Below are 21,491 nucleotides of genomic sequence, written 5' to 3' on the forward strand. Positions count from 1 at the left end.
GGGCGGCCTCGCCTCCCCCGAACGCCCGCGCCCCGGGCGCTGCAGCCTCCCCGCCCTTCCTCTCTCCTCGGGAGACGTCCGCCCGGGCGACCCCTCCCAGCAGGACCCCGGCACCCGGAGGAAAGAGGGGGCGAAGGCCTCACCTTTTTGGGGGCGGGTCTGGGATGTGGGGAGTGAACCTCCCCCCTCTCTCTCCTTCCTGGGGACTTTCCTCGACCCCCATCTCCTGGGGTATTCCCTGCTCTGCTCTGATCTACCACCCTGGATGACCCCACCCCTGCTCTCCCGCAGGTGTTCCACGTGTCCATAGCGTTTACGTCACAATGACCTGGCCGACAGGTGGGAGCCGCAGCGAACGCCCCAGGGTTCCCTCTGCGTAGTGCGTGGTGCGTCCTACTCGGTTCCACGTAAGACTTCTGTGGCTTTAGAAACAGGAGACTTCATGACTTCAGTGCCAAGAAAAGTTCCAGGGGCCTGAATCTGGTAACCAACTTTGAGCTTAAAGGAAAAAGGCTGTGTGAAAAAGCAACTGTGTATGTATATGTGTGTGTGTACACACACACACACACACATTTATTCCCACACAGTCCTGTATCTTTTAATCTTAAATTATTGACGCTTACAATAATTTCATTTTATAATCAAGAAAAAACACAAGCTCTTGTTTTTAGAGTACCCTTCGTTGATCACATAAAGAGAAGGTATTGGAATAGGTGCTTCCCTAAATTATGCTAAAAAGCAATTGCAATGTGTTATGTATGACTCAATTCGTGGTTATGTTATATATTTATAAATAAATTCATGGAATAGTCACTGGTTGAAACAATTTAACAGTGGGATGGTAGATGGTTACTGAGTAATGATGCAAACAAATCTGAAATCCACAACTAACATGAACAGGCTGCTTGCAATGTGTCAAGCATATGCTGTGTGACTTTACCTTTAATCCTTCCTGTAACCCAGTGCTGCAGGCAGGCATAGTTACTATCCCTATTGTACGGATGAAGACACTGGCCAGAGTGCCTTTAAGGCATTCAGCTAGTAGGATATGGAGCAGGGAGTTGAATCGAGGGTTTTCTGAACCATGCACAAGAGGCTTAGCTTAATCTTAATATAGAAAGGTGCCTAACCAAGATGGATAAAGGAAAAGTATAAGGGATGTTGACATTTTTCAAAAATTTAGTAAAATGGTACAGTCCAGAAATTTACATAACCGTAAAAGTTGACATTATTCTTTGGATATATTCTTAAGGGATTCTGTTTGTCATAGATTTGAGCTTGTCCTAATACAGAACAAAATAAAAAGCTGAACAAACATCAAGTCCTTAATAAATGTTTACAAATAAATACTGAATTAATATGGTCTACAAAATAGCAAATTGTTGAAAAGCTGAAATTCAAGAGACACTTTGGAGGAGAAAAACATTGTTCCTATATATTTGGCTTTTATAAGAAGCACTCAAAATAATCTGTTAACAACACAGACCAAATTATTTTTGCTGTTTTTAAGAAGAAAACACAAAATCCTTTAAAATGAGAATAAAAGGCTTCTTTGCAAAAGCAAGACAATTAAGATATTTTTAAAAATATTTAGTTCCAAGAAACATTATAATGTATAAAAAACATGGAATTTAAAAAAGTATTTTTTTAACAGAATAAAGTGCTATTTCTAACATTCTATAGTAGGTGCTCCATGGATGTTGGTGTTTCAGTTGTTTAAAACATTGAGAAATAGATCTCAAAATTTCCTGACTCCCTAATGTTCTCCTTTCCACCAGTGATGATTTACTAGTTACATGAAAATGTATTAGAAACCCTATTTATCAAAGGCTGGCTTTGTGGAAGACACTTAAATTTGTTACAAGAAAGCCAGTAGAATACAGGTTTATGGTGTGTTTGTGCTATTTTCTCAAAATGCAGTTCATTGGAACATAAGCTTTGGAGGAAATGAGTACAAAAGCGGATTTATGTGACTAATTTCTCAGGTTTCTTGTGTGACCAATTTCTCAGGCTTTTCTAAAAGCCAAGGTGAAATCTTGGGCCACGATTCAAACAATGAAAGTGAAAAGTGGCTTTGAAGACAGTGTCTAAATGTGAACAGGTATGTTCTACAAGTACTATTTGGTCAACATGGCACTGAAATTCCTTGGGCTCCTGGAGAGTCTAAGATAAATTTTTAAATAACTTTTTATCATTATTGTTGTCCTAACGTTAGGATGTTTCAGAAAGGAAATAATAAACTCATGCACATTCTATATCTCCACAATGAGGACTTTTTCCTCCCATTAAAAAAAATGTTTCCATCTATAAACTTCCATTTGTTTCTGGATATCCAGTTGTTTCAATCTTACAAAGCACCTGAAATAACTTCTAGGAGGAGAATGGCTATTAAATGATGAGATCTGAAATTAAGAAAGATAAACAGGGGCACCAGGGTGGTTCAGTTGGTTAAGCCTCTGACTTTGGCTCAGGTCATGATCTCCTTGTCCATGAGTTTGAGCCCCGCATCAGGCTCTGTGCTGACAGCTCAGAGCCTGGAGTCTGCTTCAGATTCTGTGTCTCCCTCTCTCTCTGCCCATCCCCCATTCATGCTCTGTCTCTCAAAAATAAATAAACATTTAAAATTTTTAAAAAAGGAAGGTATCAGTAATGTACATTTTCCAGAGTATAACAGGATGACAAAAAATTTTTCTACAGAAATAATAAATACAGATTCAATTTAACTTAGGTTCCAAGGTTCAAGATGTGTTAATAGAACCTCATGAATTAAGAACTGTGTTGGGCTGTCATTAAACAGAGACCCAGAGTAGGGGTGGATAAAATGTGGTAAAAGTTTATTTTATTTTATTTTATTTTATTTTATTTTATTTTATTTTTTGCACATTAAGGAAATTGGAAAGTAGACAGTCTAGAGATGGTGTGGCCTCTGATGGGTCACAGGGTGTTGCCCTCCTCTCCTTTTATTTTATCATTCAGAGCTTAAAGGTAAAATCCAGGCAAGGATGTGGAGAAGTAGAAACCTTCATGTATTGCTGGTGGGAAAGTCAAATGTTGCAGCTGCTTTAGAAAACAGTCTAGCAGCTCCTCAAATGATTGAGCATAGAGCTACCAGATGGCTCAGCAATTCCACTCTGAGGTATGTATTTCCAAGAGAAATGAAGACCTCTGTTCACACCAAAACTTGCACCCAAATATTTATAGCAGCATTATTCAAAATAGTCAAAAGGTGGAAACAATCCAATTGTTCATCAGTGAATGAATGGGAAACAAAATGTATTATATCTGTGTAATGGAATATGACTGGGCCATGAAAAGGAATGAAATAATGGTACACGCTGTAACTGTGATGAACCTTGAAAACACGCTAGTTGACGAAAGCCAGCCACAAAAGTCCATATATTACATGATTCCATTTTTGTAAAATTCTAGGCTAGGGAAATCTACAGAGATGAAAGTATATTAACGATCATTTAGGGCATATAAGTGTATATATGAACTGTTAATCTGTATTAATACAATATATTTTAGTGGACTATTGATGTATATTTTTAATATGTATTTTTAATGTTCTCAGTGCCCCTTCTGCGTCCAGCCAAAATGAGCAAATAGGGCAGAATGCCTTCTCATTGGGAACTATAATGCAAATGAGTGCCTTACCATTCATCTGGACAGATAATTACAGTTTCCTACTGCTCTGAAGTCCTTTTATTTTCTGACTCATCTTTGATGGCATCATGTATGCTTATGGTACCTGTTCTAGAGTTAGATGCTCAGGTAGAGCTCAAGCTATTATTTTTATCAATAATAATAATAATAAGAGCTATACATATAAATCTCTTCAAAGCTCAGCTCATTAATAAGACAAAAATCACTTCTCCTTGAGTTGCTGGGAGATTAAATTTAGATAATCTGTAAAAATAAGCTTTGAAAAAAACTGATGTTTTGAAAATTATTATTAAACATATCATCTGATTTTATTGGTGATAGAAATTTAAAGAAAGCTTAAACTAAATTTTATTGGCAAAAATTAAGTCATTTATTCCCTGTATTGTATAATACTTAAAGAGGAAATGGATGTACTCAACTAAGTATCTTGACCAATTTTGGTTGAATTTTTGTCATCATTTGTGCTCTCTCAGAGCAAAACAAAGCTTCTTTTATACTCTCAGTAGAGCTAGTTATGTCTTTAAGCAAATTTGCATGCACATGTGAAAATAGAACAAATGTTTAATAGCATTAACTTTGTTAATTAAAACTAACTTCCTTTCCGCTCAAAATTAAGGCTTCAGTGAAGATAGGAGACTTATTTTACACTAAAGGGAATAATTATTTTCATTCCCATAACAGCTTAGGTTTTTGGGTAAATAATGCCCCACCTCTTCACCCCCAGTATCATCCATTGGAACTTCCGCAAGAAAAATGCTGATGATAGCATTACAATGGGATATCTTATCCACTATAAGTAGAGAATTTTGTCTGTCATGTGCTTCTGGTATAATCCTGCTTTTGACTAGGAACTGTGTTGCAGTTTGGTTAAATCTCAGCCCCGGGCCTGAGCTGTTCCCCTGGTCTCATATATTAGACTGTGTCCCCTAAGGCAGACATAGGGCTAATGACCCCTCAAAGGGTCACTGTCTGGTAAGGAATAGGACTTACCTGAAAGATTAGGATGCAGCTTTCCAGGTCTTTCGTCTTCCTCTCTTCCTCTCCAGAGGGACAATTTAAAAGAATCACTAAGAACCCTGGTGCAGATAGTAAAGGTGGTTCAGGTGAAGCATGGGCTAAACATTTGGTTTAATCGTGAGATAAGAGGCTGATTCAGGACTATAAAGCATATTCCTAACTTCCAATCAGATGCACTTTTCCTCTTCTCGTTTTAACTCTGTCACTAGCTTGCTTTGGCAGAGACTGTTAATCATTTCCCAGTATTTATTCTCCCCTCCTCTCCCTCCCCAGCCCCCACAGTAATATAAACTTCAGCTGAGTTTACATTGTTGCTCAGCTGAAGACTGTATTTTCTAGCTTCCTTGGCTTCAAGGTATGGTCATGGGACCGTGCTCTAGCCAATAGAATATGAATGAAGTCATAGGCGAGTGAGGTAAATGTTTTTTCCTAATCCAATATTTTGAGAGGCATTTGTTGTTTTAGTTATTTTAGAGGAGACTATAAATCTGGTCCCTATTATTCCATCATGATCAGAATCTCTTTTATTAATGATTTAATAGTAACCTTGCATTATGTATTTTCTTGACCAATATGCATTATATATATTACTGCTTTTTTTGTGGGGGGAATTTAAGGTTTTCTTATACTGAAGAATGGTCCTTATAAATACTTCAACTGAAAGGGCAGGGACAAGCAATTCATAAAACAAGAACTGAAATAGTAAAAATGAAAAATAGACTCTTTTTCAATAAATTTTTTTCAACTTAAAACATTGTCATCAATCATATTGGCAGACATGATAAACAATGCTCAGGCTTGATAAGGATATGGGAAGTGGACACTGACATACTCTCGTAAGCAGGGGATAGAAGCCAAAATTTTACACACTTTAATGGGGGGCAATTTGGCAATTTATACATTAATTGTGCATATTTTGTAACACTGCATTTCCACTTTTAGGATATTTTTCCTGAAGAAATCATTAGTTGAGTGTACAAAAGTGAGCATATGAAGATGAGCATCACAACACTGTTTATAATGTTAATTTTAAAAGTAGTAAATTGTCCATCTAAAGGAAGGATCAGTTCATTAAATTATACATTTAGTATATTTACATACTGGAATGTTGACAGCTATTAAAAAGAATGAGGTCGAGGCATTTTTTTAATATAATTTATTGTCAAGTTGGCTAACATACTGTGTATACAGTGTGCTCCTGGGTTGCAGATTCCTGTGATTCATCGCTTACATACAACACTCAGTGCTCATCTCAACCAGTGCCCTCCTCAATTCCCAACACCTGTTTTCCCCTCTCCCCCACCCTCCCATCCCTCAGTTTGTTCTCTGTATTTAAGAGTCTCTTGTGGTTTGCCCTCTCTCTCTGTTTGAAACTATTTTTCCCCTTCCCTTCCCCCATGGTGTTCTGTTAAGTTTCTCAAGTTCCACGGATGAGTGAAAAGACTATGGTATCTGTCTTTCTCTGATTGAATTATTTCACCTTGCATAATACCCTCCAGTTCCATCCACATTGCTGCAAATGGCATGATTTCATTCTTTCTCATTGCCAAGTAGTATTCCATTGTATATATTAAACCACATCTACTTTTTCCATTCATCAGTTGATGGACATTTGGGCTCTCTCCATAATTTGCCTATTGTTGAAAGCTCTGGTATAAACATTGGGGTGCATGTGCCCCTGTGAATCAGCACTGCTGTATCCTTTGGATAAATTCCTAGCAGTGCTATTGTTGGGGTGTAGGGATGTTCTATTTTTAATTTTTTGAGGAACCTCCACACTATTTTCCAGAGCGGCTACAGAGGTCAAGATATTTTTCAATGAAAAGAGCTGCTAGCACAACACCATATGAAATATGATTTTATTTAAGTAAATATTTTATGTTTACTATATATTTACACTCACTGAAATGCTAATAGACCATCTCTAGGGAATGATCTCTTTTTGGCTGTAGTTGGAGGTGGGTGTTTTCATTTATACTTTTTAGTAATACTCGGCTTTTTTGCAGTATACATATAGCATTTTGCAGTTTGAAAAATTAGGGTGATTTAAATGACACTAGAAAAAATAAGTTCTAATATTTGAAAATGTTTGGAAATACTCATTTATCTAATACTGATTTGTATTCTAAAATTTCTTTTTGACTTAATATGCTATTCTAACATACTAACCTCTGAGATTCTTCCAAGTGCTAGAAGTCCATGCCTTCCTTTCTCCTTGCTGCTCCTGCATGACAAAGGTGAATTGCTTAGGTAAAGCTTGGATGCTTCCTGATTGGGGGGGGACCCATATACTGACTCAAACTCTTATTTTTTTCCTTATATTTCAAGTGACTTTATTCCTGGGTGACAATCTTGGGCTGGTTATGAGAAACGTGCATATAGGCATTTGGAGTTGGAAAGCTGGAAGTGATTCTAGGAACTTTGAGGGATCAGAGGTTGTCCAGATTTGAGTGGAAAGGGAGGATCATGAATAGACTTTACATTCAAGATACTTTCCTCCAGAGCTCTTTCCCTTATTTATCTGGGCAGGCTTAAAAACCTCAACATTATTTTGAATTCCTTTCTAGTAGTTTGCTGCATGTATTCCATTCATTGTTAAATTCCTGTTCATTACAGGTTTATGATTCATTATAAGAAACTGTTTCTTTCTCAATGTCTCTCAGCTATTCTGTTTATTTTTCTCAGTTTTATCTCCATTGCCTTTCCAACGCTGGCTGTTTCTTATCTGGAATTTAAAATTTCTTATCCCTCCCAGGATTGTGTATTAAGACCAATACTAAGTTAAGATTATTACACTACAAGTATTTTAAGTACCTAATTTTGTATGTACTTTAAGCTGAGAATTGTGTGTGTGCATGTGTGTGTGTGTGTGGTGGGTTGTGGTGGGTTGGGATGGGGAGGGTGGATTTGTAAAGTAATAGGGGACAGAACCCATGCCTTAGAATTATGTTCTTTAAGTATGCAGTTTATTAAACTCTATTATGATAGTCTGGCTTCAGTCCTAGCTACAAAATCTTCTAAAGTTTACATCAAAATCAAATGCCTGATCAAGCAATTCAACACCTTTTATCAGTCCTAATTTGCCTTGCTCACCTGCCAACACTGATTTCTACTTGTCCTCTCTTGTTTATTACCCCCTACATGAGCCCCCCCCACTCCTACCCCTGGATTCATTCACACAAGAACGATCACTGTCTCCAGGTGCCAAATCCAGGCTTTCCCTGAAGGTGTTCCTTAGCTCCCAGTTCGGAATGTCCAGTAACTCCTGGCCCTCTTGTTTTCACTACTATCACTTCTATGGCAACACTTTCTTACAAGAGTTCTCATTAGATGTTTGCTAAGCAATCTGAAATGAAAATATTCTAAATTAGGAAAATAAAGACTATTGGACTGAAAACCCAGAGCCAGTTCAAGCAGTTTGCATTTTTCCACAAGAGATGTTCACAGGCAATCAAATCTTTGATGGCAAGGACTCAAGCCTTCTTCATTTGTGTGTCTCTTAGCATATCTACCAGCATGTACAATCTTAGGTGTTCAATGAAAATTTGTTGAATTAATGAATAATTTGTATACAGCTGGACCCTTTGAGGGTCCATTAATCCTTAGCCATTTTTAATACCTAACTTTGACATTCAATACTAATATTTTATAATATTAATATAGGGTAATATTCTTTAATATCATTTTTTCACTCTTATTTTGTCCTAAAAATCATGTAAGTACTTGTGCTATACACTGTAAATATTTGTGTCCCCTCAAATTAGTGAGCTGAAGCCTAATTCTTAATGTGATATTTCAAGGTGAAGTCTTTGAGAGCTAATTCAGAGCCCTTATAAAAAAGATCCCAGACAAAAAAAAAAAAGATCCCAGAGAACTCCCTCTCTGTGTGAAGACACAGAAAGAAGACAGCTGTCTATGAACCAGAAGGGGAGCTCTCACCAGTGAACCTGCCAGGACCTTGACCTTGGACTTTCCCACCTCCAGAACTGTGAGAAATAGATTTGTGTTGTTTATAAGCCTCCCAGTGTATAGTATTCTGTTATAGCAGCCCAAACAGACTAAGACAAACTTGGGAAATGTGCATGTTTTCTAGGACCTTTCTAAATCTATGGCATCAGAAAATTCTGTGGAAGGTCCTAAGAATCTTTATCTTTAAACTCAACTTAGTAACTCTTATGGCCAGAGAAACTTGGAGTACAGTAAGTCTTAGTTGAGGTTAATTATTGTCTTTGATCTTTATGGCAAATACAATTTGACATTAAAATGCCTAAACTGCAGTCTCGTTAATTACCATCTGCATGGGTGGGGGGCAGTACAGTATTTCCCAAATTCATCTGCAAATTAAATTCACAGGGGCTCTTTTAAAAATACCAAAAGCTGGGTCATACCCAGAGAAATTAAACCTCATTCTGTAAGGCTGTGACACAGGCATTTGTAATTTTTGACTCATATATACTAGTAAATTAGTATTTCTTTCCCAACATGCTCACAAGTTTGGGAACCACTAGACTCATCAAGTTACCCTCTCTAAGCCTGTGTCTTTATGAGTAAAATATAGACAATAACTCTCATTCTAAAATGTTATTACAAGTTAATCTAATTAATGCATGTGAATACATCTTATAAATTAAAGAACACTATATATGTCTAATGTATTATGTTTAAGGCTTCCAAGTATTTTTTTTTTTTGGCTCCTAAGTATTTTGAACAAAGGTCAACAAATTTGCAGATAAGAATTTTTATATTTTCTGGATACTTTTTAATGCATGTGATTGGGATTGTCAGTTCAACAGTCGAGTTTGGTAGATTCAGCTTGCAAAGGAAACCACTCTTCCAAAAACTGTCCTTAGAATTTAGGTACATTTCCATCAGGTGTCAGTAGTCTATCTGTGGTCCTGGTTTAAAGCAGTAATTCTCAGTTCTCACTGCAAATCAGAATCCTTCTTGGCTTGGGTTTATATCCAAAGATTTTGATTCAGTAGGTCTGAGTGGGACTCTAGCATCTATAGGTTTATCAAAATAAACATATCATTCTAATGACTTGTTGCTAACCATGGTGAGTTTGTTATTTCTGTTTAGGCCTTCAATCTACTAGATTTAGTCATAAATGTTCTACTTTTTACAATGTTAGAAATATATCTTCATCATGTAAAGCAGAAAACAATTTTAGAATAGTTTAAAAATATTTGAATCTATATGGATATATCATATTACTACTACCATTTAGTCTTTATAATCATATGATTTTTATTTAAAATGTGTCCTGGCCTTCTTGATATATAAGCAAATGTGCCCAGTGTCTGTGATCCCTATTTGCCTTTTTAAAAAGTCAGAAATGTATGGCTCCCCTGCTGGTTTGGAATCCGTTTCTCTGGGGCAATGGTTCTTGAGCTTCAGTGGGGATGTGGAACACTGAGGCTCTCATTAACAGTGTACACCCCATCCAGACCTAATGAATTAGCCTTTGGGTTGAATTCCAGGATCCTGAATTTTAATTTATCTCCCTCCATTATTGTGATATACACTAAATTTTGAGAACAGTTGGCTCTATGGAATCAGAGGCTGGGGCAGGGGGTTGGGGAGCTTTGGTAAGGTAGAGAATACTAAGGGAGACCTCCTCACAGCATCCAGATGCAAAACTCTGTAAGGAATTTTATGTTCTCTTCTTTCCTTCCTGTGCCTCATCTTAGAACAAGTATTGGTAAGTGACTATGTTGTTATTTAGTGACTCTAAGGAGAGTTACCATGCATTGGTTGGTACTGGTCCACAACCTCAGGAGTTCCCCAAGTGAAACTGGAAACTGACCCTCATTTACGAGGGCAAGGAGAAACTGAGGAAACTGGCAGATTATTCCAGATTGGTAGCTGACAGTTTGAATAAGCAAGGGAACTTACATATGAGGCTTGTCTTGGGTGACAGCAAGACAAGCAAATCTTCACACCCACCTACCAGAATCTTGAGTGTATATAGAGGCCTTCACTGGATTCAGTCACATATACCACCCAGATAGGCTCAACATACTGCTATATCAAGGCCATATCCTTGAAATGGCTCCCACTATGGGAATGGTAGGCAAAACTTACATTCCAAAGATGAAAGGGGGTAAGGAGGATGAGATTTCCTGGGTCCAGCTCCCAGGTCAACTGGTGGTCATGTTCTCTTGATGACTTCCTCCAACAGTTAATAAACTTGCAGCAGTAAGTCCTATCAATTTTTGTTGTCAGTCCAAGCATGGAGACTGCATTGGGGAAGATGTAGCAAACACTATTTTTATATTGAGGAAATACTCCTTTTCCTTCTCTTTCTCCATTTTCTTTTCTTTTCTTTTCTTTTTTTTAAGGTGGGGGTGAATAGCCACTATTGGAAATATAATGGGATAGAGAGGAGGGGTGACACTGAAGAAAGTTCCATTTTCTCTTTGGAGTGACTGTAACATGTTCTAGATGTTCTCCATTTTCCTTTCCTTCCTCAGCTTGACTTTTTCCCATATATTTTTCCCTGGTTTGCTGGATTGTGGTCTGCTCCTGACAAAACACCATTTAGAACAAATCTAGGCACACACACAAAAAACACCCATATATCTGAAATCACTCAACTCATCTTTAAATTGTACTTGTAGCATATTTGATAATTTACTTAGGTTATTTTTACTATTATGTGTAATCATATTTGACCCATATTTTGTTTCGTGACTATGCTTTTATTTCTGCTTGCTTTCATTTACTAGCATTTAAATATCCTAGGGCTTCATTTGTCTTTGATTTCAGATAAACTGTGTACTTTCTATAAACAAGCAGTAAACGATTTTCTACTAAAATATGTTGGATTGGTATGAGAACATGGTAAGGATGGATCACTGGATTTTCATATTTGATATTTTATGTCTTAAAGAAACTTGTGAATTGTTAATCAATTTTTATGTTAAATCAGTATTGAACAAGCATTAGCCTCAGCAGAACTTGAAGCCAATAGAGTCTTAAGATGATTTTCAAAAAAGTTAGTTTATAATAAAAGCAGGCAAATTGATCAATCTTTTTCAAAACCTTTGCAGCTCTCTGTCCACTTCCCCCTCCTACTCCCATAGGTAAGTTGTATTCTTTATTGTGATTTGAAAAGGACTAACCACAATGGCAAGATTAGTGCTATTTAAATAAGGGCTATAATCTTAGCTGTGCCATCTCTATCTTTGTTTAAACAGTATTACTTCTCACATAAGTTATGGCAATTGCCCTTTCTTCCGGAAGGAAACTACCCCTCTAATCCATTCTCTACCTTGAGCCCAAGATCCTCTTTTCAAGTACAAATTTAATTATTTCTCTCTTCTGCTTAGATTTTCTGGTGGTCCCTTGGCAGTGGTTACCAGAACCTGTTGTTCTGTCCATTCAGAACTACTCCCTTATTTATCAAAATTAAGTGGGATTCTTAAATTTATTATTAGGAGAAATAATTATTTGCCAGTTATTCCTGGGGAGTGGAAGCTAAGAGGGAAACTCAAGAGCTGTCAATGGTCATGTTTTCACCATGTGCAGAAATCTAGTCAATAGTGAGAACGGATGAAGGCCTGTCCATGGGGAGAGGAAGAGATAAGAGATAGGGAGCACTCTGCTGGCAGTATTCAAAGCCCTGATCCAAATTGTCCCCAGTCCTTGTCCTTCCAGAAGCTGATTGTCCTTAATCCTGCCCTTCCTGAAGCTGGTTGTTCCAACCCTCCTTGCATCACATGAAACATGCCAGGACATCCCTATAACGTCCCTGCTTTTACCTAAACCAGTTAGAAATAGGTTTTCATCACTTGCAAACAAAGAATCTAGATGAGAATAGCCTGTAAGGCCCTTCATGATATGGTCTCAAGCTTCTCAATTCTATCTTCACAAAACCCTCAGAAAGATACTTAACTGCAAGTAAGAGAACACTGACAAATAGATTTAAATAATAAAGGCATTCCTTTCTCTCTCATACCAAGAAGTATAGAAAAAGACAGAGATGGTTCCAGGGATGGTTTATCAGTTTGACCAAATGATAATGCTTTACCCAGCTCTGTAGTTCTAGGGGTCTTTTCCTTGATCAAGGAAGAAAGTGGTTCCAGACAATCTTTAAGACCTATGTGAGCGTTCCAGATAAGGAGGAAGAGGGCAATAGCCTTCTCCTTGGGAGGTTCTATTTTGAGCCTGGAAGGGAAGCTTCAGCTGACTTCTCCTTGGATCTCATTGGCCAGAACTGGGTCACATGCCCAACCCAAGACTCATGATTGGGAAGTGGAAATTACCTTGACCCATTCCCTAATTGTCCTTATTTTGATGGATCTGTGCCAATTATATGAGGTTCAGTTAGCAGAGAAAGGAAAGTGGACCTGTAGCATTGCCAAGGAACCATGTCTGTCACACATATTTCCATTATCCTCCTTGTCCTTCTTCTGCCATTACTACCACTACCCCAATTTTAGGAGCCAGCCTTACCAAACTGCCTTCAACCAAACATACTGTGCTTTCTGTGGTTTCTCTGGCCTCTGCGGGCCTTTGCACATAACCTTTGCTCTGCCCAGAACACATTCTCCATCCTTCATTTAGTAGTGTCTTGGTTTCTCTGGCTCCTTCTCCCTTCAGGCCTCAGCTTAGATTTCACTTCCTATGGAAAGTTCTCATTGACTTCCAATTCCACATCACCCTCTTGTTAGTACTGTCATAGGACCTGTCAGACCATATGGTCATTTTCTACTTTTATATTTTCTATTAGACTATAAACTCTCTGATGGCTTATTGACTGGGTCTTATTTCTCTATGGGCTCACATAGAGCCTGCATGTAGCAGATGATCACAAAATACTTGCAAAAGTAAAAGAACTGAAGCTTTTCTGAGTGTACTCAAAATCAGCTTGTGTTAAAATTGCTTTAAAAAGGCTCATAAGAACATAGGTGTTCATTTGTTTCTGATTTTTATTAAAGGGAATAGACAAAAGAGTGATTTGTTTAAAAATTCCTGATGGACCTTTGCATTTAAGTCATGGCTGTGATGGCTTTGAAAGAGCATGGCAAAGGATGATTTCCCACTTAGGCAGGGCAATATTCATTCTGTCTGTCTCACATAACAGCTGAAGAGTCTAAGAGCTTTTGAATGGTCCTTACATGATGTTTCTTTTTTAAATTGATTTTTATTTTTTTAATGTTTTTATTTATTTTTGAGACAGAGGGAGAACATGAACAGAGTAGGGGCAGAGAGAGAGGGAGACACAGAATCTGAAGCAGGTGCCAGGCTCTGAGCTGTCAGCACAGAGCCCAACGCGGGGCTTGAACCCACAAACTGAGATGTGACCTAAGCAAAGGTCAGAAGCTTAACTGACTGAGCCACCCAGGTGCCCCTCACTTGGTTTTTCAAATGAGCAGATTTCTGCATATGGATTCATAACATAGAAACTAAATGTAGCTAAGTGATGAACTTACTTCCTTACTTGAATTTTATAAGATGCTATTTTATTCTGCCACTTCTTGCTCCCATTTTATTATGAAAAAGCAATGTGACATGACAAGGCATTTTTTATCTTTTTTTTCAGTAGATGAACTTTAAATAAGGAAGGAAAGAATTAAATGAAAAGAAAAGTAATCACCACATTTGATTAATATAATAGAGCAGCACTCTGAAATCTTAGCATTTTGAATTTAAACATTGAGTTTGTAATTTGTATCAGGTAATGAAATATTCATTTACAAATTTTTAAAGAGAATTTGCCAGGCACAGTGAGTTGGGGCCTCTTTGGATTATAGACATAGTATTACCACTTTTGGGTGCCACATGCTGACAGTTTGGAGAGGGTCCCAAAGTGCAAGGGAGCTTTCCAATTAGCTCAGGCCGCAGTCATGTGAACTAGTGGATCCAGTGCTGCTGGAGGAGTCTGCGGCCCATCCAATATCTGCATGGAGTCCATGACAAGCCCCAACAAGACCATCACAAAGGAGACCCTTTGTGTTTGGGAAAATGTAAAGGCTTCTTTAGCAGATGACCCTTCATTTTGAGAAATGACTCCTGGCTTGTGGCTAGACTCATGTAGTGACTAAATCATTCCACCATCTGGCATAACAGCTCTGGTACCTTGATGCCTGACATGAAATGGTGCTGTCTCGGACTTTAGCCATAAAACCAGCTATTCCTAGCAGTACTCCACATCAAGTAGATTGAGAAAGAAGAGAAACTTGCGAGGCTGAGGCTCTGAGAAGCCTGAGGACACAGGTAAATTATATGAACAGGCAGCTGTACTCTGATGTTACTTTCTTCCTTAAGTCTCATGGGGAGTTTCCTATGCCTGGTGGATCAGGGATAGAGTAACTTGAGCCTGCGGTACAGATGGTTTTGCATGATATGCTGGCACCAGACAGATGAGAGGAAGTGCTGCTGTTCTTCAGGGTGGCCCAGCAGTATAATTGAGAAGGAAAATGCTTACAAGAATTAAATTTTTGAGCAGAAATTTTATTGCCCACTGTGCCTAAAAGGAAGCATTTTCGTGTCTACTTTACTTGAGGTCAGGATCTGCAGTAATTCTTGAGCTTATTATTTAGCCCAAAGGTAACTTCCAAAATCTGCAACATGCAAAGCAATTGGAATCTAACATTGACACTGAGGCTAAAGACCCCCTGTTGTGCCCTTTCCTTGCTGGATGATGGGGAGGTCAAAGATGTCTCTGAGGGAAGGGCCAGAGTGACTTGGGCAATGACGGATATACTGAGGCAGGAACTTTCAGATGGTTGCAATATTTTAGAGCTGGTTAAGGCTGAATAGATACATACTGGGTAATTTTTAGTCCTGATCTGAGTATATGGTCAAGGACTCGGAAAGGTCAAGATTAGAGAACTGATAGCAGTGAGATATTAAGGAAGGGTGGATGGACCATCCAGAATGAGCCCAGAGTGAGAATATTTGTGTCTATGTGAATGCTAAGAGACCATCATCATGGAAGAGATTCTTAATACCAGGAGGAAAAAATGATTCTTTTGTGGGAATCCTCCTCCTCGAGCCAGTCTATTGGTTCATATATTTAACTTCATAACAAGTTAAGTACTTGTTATGAAGTTAAATAACAAGACTGATCATATACTGTTAGCAACAGTGACTAGCAGTAAATTTCCAGGGGACCTAGTCTCCTACCCTGTGGGAGATAAATTCTTTTGAGTTAGAAGCCCCTTCATCACAGAAGAGCATCAACTTATCATCACTGCAACAGTGTATCTGGATTTGGATTTGCTTTCCCTGCTTACGTGCCTCTAAAGCATCACAGGATTCCATACATAGTTTTTAGTTGATGAACTCATACACTGCCAACAAGGCACTAGTCAACTAACTGCCTGGCCTTCCTGTATAAATATCCTGTCATCCTGATGAAGCCAGCCTCACTGGAAGGACCTACTGGAAATTTAACCATAACACCATCTAAGTAGTAGTACCTTGTGATACCGCTATGCTGTTGTAGGCTATAGAACATGAGTGGAACCAGTACCAATACATCTGATATTGTTTTCAGAGCTGGAATGCAACCTAGGACCTAGAAGTGAAGACATTTCTTTTTCTTAATTATTATTTTTTTTAAGTTTACTTATTTTGAAACACACACACACACACACACACACACACACACACACACACATGCATGCATATAGGGGAAGGGCAGAGAGAGAATCCCCACCACGCTCCACACTGTCAGCACACAGCTGACACAGGGCTCCATCCATGAACTGTGAGATCATGACCTGAGCTGAAATCAAGAGTCAGACACTTAAATGACTGAGCCCTGGGGTGAAGACTTTTCCAACAATTAAACCTACTCTTTCACTTTCTGAAGTTTTGTTTTCTTTAACTCTTTTAGCCTAAATAATTCAGTACTTAATGGAAGAATGTTTCATCCAACGGTTAAAAAATGTAAGTTGTTTTGGTTTTTTTTTTAGGTTTTCTTGAATTAGGAGCTAAGACTACCACCTGGGCATGCTGGATTCTTTGGATTCTTTGTGCAATCAGGGCAAAGATCCTTGGCAAGCTGTGGTATTGGCCAAAAGCCAGAAGAACTTGGAACAAGCAGAGGAGGAATCTATCTCATATGTCAGCAGCAGTCTTGTGAATGCCTGCAGAATGGAAGATTGCAGCTTGCATCAGTATTTCCTTGCTAAGTATGCTATTTATTCTCATGTTTCCTTCTAAAATGAGAATTATAATAATTTTTTTCTTTTCTTTCCTCTTTCTTCCTTCTAGGGGTATATAATGTTATCCAGGTAATGGTTCAATTTATCATGTAGTCCATAGGCTGTAGAATGAAATGGGATTTTGACAGAATTGAAGAGGAATGGATATAATCCAGAGGTCCTGGACTTGAAGGCCAACATCTCCCTTGTGTGCTCAGTGGCTAGAAATAACTTTGATTGTTTCCCATTGCAGTTGTGTGGGATTTAGTTGGATCATATGTTATGAGTAGTTTTTTGGGGATATAGAAAAAAAAGGGTGTGTGTGTGTGTGTGTGTGTGTGTGTGTGTGTGTGTGTGTTGGGCAACCAGAAGGTGAATTGTAGTACATTGCTTTGGGTAGCTATAAGTTTCTCCTCTGTCAGAGATTATTCCTTTGCACATAGACATATGCTCCAGGAGATTACGTCTGTGCTAAGGTCCATTTACCTGACCACCAGTAGCTATCTGGAGCTGTCCCCTGAATATGTTCTGCATCCCAATTATTAAAATTTGAAATGGTCAGACAGAGAGATGGGATGCCATGATCCAAGTCACATTAGTGGCAAATTCTAGAGACAGATCTGTCAACTCCTTGAGGCCCTGGAGCCTCCCCACTTCTTGTCCTTTTGAGACTTTGCCCTTCATGCCTTCCTTAGAGTTCATGAAATGCTCTAGAATGCTTCCCATAATCTTTCCCTTTTGATTAAGTTAGCCACAGTTGTTTTATGTTTCTTATAATCGGAGGACATTAGTTAACTAATACAGAAAGCAAGGACAGTCTATGTATACAGTGATCCTATATGGAGTTGCTCAATTTTAACTGAAAATCATCTAAGTATTTGTGAAAAAGAAAGATACAGGAAGAAAAGAAGACTTCTTTTTTTTTTTTAATGTCTTTTATTTATTTTTGAGAGACAGAGAAAGACAGCATGAGCAGGGGAGGGTCAGAGAGAGAGACACACACAGAATCTGAAGCAGGCTCCAGGCTCTGAGCTAGCTGTCAGCACAGAGTCCAATGTGGGGCTTGAACCCACGAATCGTGAGATCATGACCTGAGGTGAAACCAGACGCTTAACCAACTGAGCCACCTCGGCATTCCAAAAAGAAGACTTCTAAGTGAATCTCTTCCCTCGTGGGGTTATACTACTCTCTCTCTCTTAACCTTACATTTCTAAGGAAAAACTCAGCATTAATTACTGGAAAATTGTATTTAGTTTTTTAAGCTAAAATTTGTATCTACAGAGTACATGTCCTGGGGAATGATGAAAGCCAGCCATCTGGAATGACCAGTTCTTTACAGGAACCCTAGTGTAGTTAGTCTAGAGAGGAAATGAAGTCGAATGGACAGGAAGTAAAGATATAGTAGCTCCCCCATTTCCGTGGTTCCCTTTGGTGGTTTCAGTACCCAACGTCAACTGTGTGGCCCTGGAGGGAGATGATCCTCCTTCTGACATGTGGTGAGGAGGGTGTTAGTGCACCAACACTGGATCATGATGCCAACATCATTCACCTCACTTCATGTCCTCGTGCAGGCATTTTATCATCCAATGTCATCACAACAAGGGTGAGTACAGTACCATAAGATATTTTGATAGATAGAGAAACCACATTCACATAACTTTTATTGCATTATATTATTATAATGGTTCTCTTTTATCGTTAGTTATTGTTTTTAATGTCTTGCTCTACCTAATTTATAAAATTTTTTAAATGTTTATTTACTTTTGAGAAAGAGAGTGCAAACAGAGGAAGGGGCAGAGAGAGAGAGACACAGAATTTGAAGCAGGCTCCAGGCTCTGAGCTGTCAGGATAGAGCCTGATGCGGGGCTCAAACTCACGAACCAGGAGATCATGACCTGAGCCCAAGTCAGACGCTTAACGGACTGAGCCACCCAGGCACCCTGTTTCTCTACCTAATTTATAAATTAAACTTTATCAAAGGTATGTATGTATAGGAAAAAACATAGTAGAGTTATGGTTCAGTACTATCCTAGGTGGCATTGGGGTCTTGGAATATATCCCCTGTGGATAAAGAAGGCTACTGTACATAGGCTTGTAATGGCAAAACAAATGTAAATACAGCAGCTAGATGAAGTCCTGCAGTGTTAACTTCCTCTTATTTGTACTGTTTTACTAATCTCCCCTCCCCCGGGACAAAGACAGCTGTGGTAGTTGTTGCAGACCATAAAGAAACTTGCCAAATAAACAATTATATATTGGTGGGTGGCTTTAGGTATATTGTTCAATAATATCACCTCTTCCAGTTTATTTCCATATACTGGCCCTTTTGGCTTTCTCCTCATTGAAATAAGATATGCTGTATTATATATTAATGCAGCATTTCACAAACTTTAGCAACCCTGACAGTTACCTAAGGGGTGTTAGTTAAAATGCAGATCCTGGGCCTGCCTCTCAGAGGTTTGAAGTTATCAGGTTTAAGGTAGGATCCAGAAGCTCTACTTTTAGTAAGAACTAGGATTTAAAACTTTTTAAAATTTGTTTTTGTGGGGGGAGAGATACAGAGAGAGAAGAGAGCCAGCGTGCGCGCACAAGAGCAAGCAACCCAGCACAAGTCGGGGAGGGGGAGAGAGAGAGAGGGAGACACAGAATCTGAAGCAGCTCCAGGCTCAGAGCTGTCAGACAGAATCCAATGCAGGACCCAAACTCACCAATGATGAGATTATGACCTGAGCCGATGTCAGATGCTTAACTGACTGAGCTACCCAGGTGTCCCAAGAACTAGGATTTTAAAATGTATTTGGTCATTGCTTGACCATAAAAATTATTTGTCTAACTAAGACATTTCTGAGTGAAGTAAGTTCCTACTAAAATTACTCTAGATGGACAGGTGCAATGACATGGCCAGTCATTGATCACATTTGAGAAACACTGCTAAGTGAAATTAAATTTCTTGCATGGTAACCCAAACATCACAATAAAACTGATTGTAGTATAAATGTCTTATTATGTATGAGAAATGTTAGGCCTCAAGAAAAAAATAGATGCAAGTTCATTTATTTTTCAGATGACTGCCAGAAATGACCCCAGAAAACTTATATACCTTTTGGTAGGCTTGTTTGCCCAGTGATTTTGAGAGAGTTTAAGTACTTTTAAATCACAGAAATTCTTTTTTTCTCCTCCCCTTACCCTTTCTATCTGTCCATCCTTTCCCTTTTTATCTTCCCTCCTTCACCCATTTATTTACTAGATATTCATTGAGCTATCCAGAAGACTGAGGAAGTCAGAGGCGGGAAGAACACGGCCATGGGCCTTCATTCCTCTTACTATCAAAAAAAAAAAAATCCATATCCTCTAACACAGCCCAGCTCCTGGAACTGGTATGATCTGTTACTATTCTAGATCCATTTTGGCCCAACATCATTAAAAATAAAACAGAACCAATAAAAAAACCATGTGTTTTATTTTAATGCTAGTTTAGTAATTCAACCAGAAACACTCTAGCCTTGAATATTTAAAGGACTAGTTACTTCAAAGTATTTTCAGTGATGTTACATTGTAAATATGAAATTATGTCTCTTTCATCTGGCATGATTGCCATTGTGTTTAGTTTAGAGTCACTGTTGTAGGTGAAGATAAGGTTTCACTTTGTTCTTTTCCAGTTAATTTGGGGTTTTCCATTGTAGGGAACAGATCAAAAAGTGTGTCAGAAAAGTAGGTATGCACTGGAGAAAAGGAAGGCATTAACTATTTCATGTGAGTAATAAGAAGCGATATTTACTGCAGAAGTAAACTAGCAAATTACATTCATGATGACATGGACAAATAATGTACCTTTAACAATCCCTGACCTTTTGAATTGTTTGCCTCATAGAAAATGATACCCCTCCCCAGCTTTTAAAGTTAGAAGTTCTAGGGAGCTTGGAAGAGCTTTATAGCATTTACTTCTTCTCTCTTTTATCAGAAAGAAAAGGGATTTACATAGGCAGATAATATCATCATTCTTTGATCTTTGTTGATACCATATCATCTTATAGATGTTTTTAGAGTCTTGGAGCAACTTGAAGCACTTTGATGGAGAGACACATACTTTTTAAACAAGCCATTTTTTTCTTTGACCTTTCATCTTTCATATACTAATTACTGTAAACACAATTTAAAAATTATAAGTTGAAATTCTTTATTTAGATTCAGCTCTCCTTAAGGAATTCAACAAGAAGCAAATGTCAACTCTAAATAAACCTTTCTTATGCATAGTCTGTGCTCTGGTGTGCATATTTTCTATAAAACAAATGCCACTTTCCGGCTTCTGTTAACCCGCATGATGCCAGGAAATTTCCTAATGGTTCTTGTAGGCATTTTCTCTCTCTGTAAACCTATTATTTTGAAACTGGTTCCTTCCTGACTTCCTGTTATGTTTCTCTGCTATTGCATTACTGATATTTATTGTGTTGGAATGATTTCTCTTTATAAATTAATTTTCCTTTTCTTCCTAATTTTTTCCACACTGTTAATTTTTATTCCAACTTATACTCGCGTTTGTATTATGAATTCCTTTTCTTTGAAGACACATTCATACTTAAATGAAGTTTATTCTGTTTGTAAAATTTAATTAAAATTTCCTTCTTTCTCAAGATATTAAACTTGTAATTG

General features: G+C 38.2%; 1 protein-coding gene and 1 long non-coding RNA gene across 5 annotated transcripts in view; one reads left to right on the forward strand and one right to left on the reverse strand.

Moving 5' to 3' along the window:
• The window catches only part of ICA1 (islet cell autoantigen 1), a 144,407-nt gene extending 144,163 nt beyond the window's left edge, over positions 1-244 (reverse strand). The window contains exon 1 of the mRNA XM_029929501.1: positions 144-244. The gene's annotated coding sequence lies outside the window, so the exon portion shown is untranslated. The remainder of the gene's footprint in view (positions 1-143) is intronic.
• The window catches only part of LOC115283290, a 21,059-nt gene extending 850 nt beyond the window's left edge, over positions 1-20,209 (forward strand). The window contains exons 2-4 of one of the 4 annotated variants that reach the window (XR_003904993.1): positions 292-533; positions 16,611-16,829; positions 20,089-20,209. This is a non-coding gene — a long non-coding RNA (uncharacterized LOC115283290). Of the gene's footprint in view, positions 1-291; positions 534-16,610; positions 16,830-18,609; positions 18,650-20,088 lie in introns of those variants that run through there. The other 3 variants (XR_003904992.1, XR_003904994.1, XR_003904995.1) reach the window with 3 other exon arrangements.
• The last annotated feature ends 1,282 nt before the right edge of the window (positions 20,210-21,491 follow it).

The sequence above is a fragment of the Suricata suricatta genome, chromosome 2, assembly GCF_006229205.1.
Source record: "Suricata suricatta isolate VVHF042 chromosome 2, meerkat_22Aug2017_6uvM2_HiC, whole genome shotgun sequence".
NCBI lineage: Eukaryota > Metazoa > Chordata > Mammalia > Carnivora > Herpestidae > Suricata > Suricata suricatta.